Consider the following 253-nt stretch of genomic DNA (forward strand, 5'->3'; position numbering starts at 1 on the left):
GGTTTGCCGTCGGGCGGCGGAGAGGGGGCAGAAGCAAACAGGGATGGGGAAAGAGCGGAGGCAGGACAAGGGTTGCAAAAATACCGTGTGTTTAATGAGTAAGCCGCTGTATTTGTCTTGATCAGGCTTTGTTAAACTTGGGTTGCGGGAGCGTCTTTCTCCTGTTAAATAGTGGGACAGTTTCCTCCTGCAGCGCAGTCTCTGTACCCGTAGCAGGCTGGTAGCCGTAACCTGTTGGCGGTAGGGTTTTCTG

This window comes from Aptenodytes forsteri, unplaced genomic scaffold (genome assembly GCF_000699145.1).
Source record: "Aptenodytes forsteri isolate BGI_AS27 unplaced genomic scaffold, ASM69914v1 Scaffold155, whole genome shotgun sequence".
NCBI lineage: Eukaryota > Metazoa > Chordata > Aves > Sphenisciformes > Spheniscidae > Aptenodytes > Aptenodytes forsteri.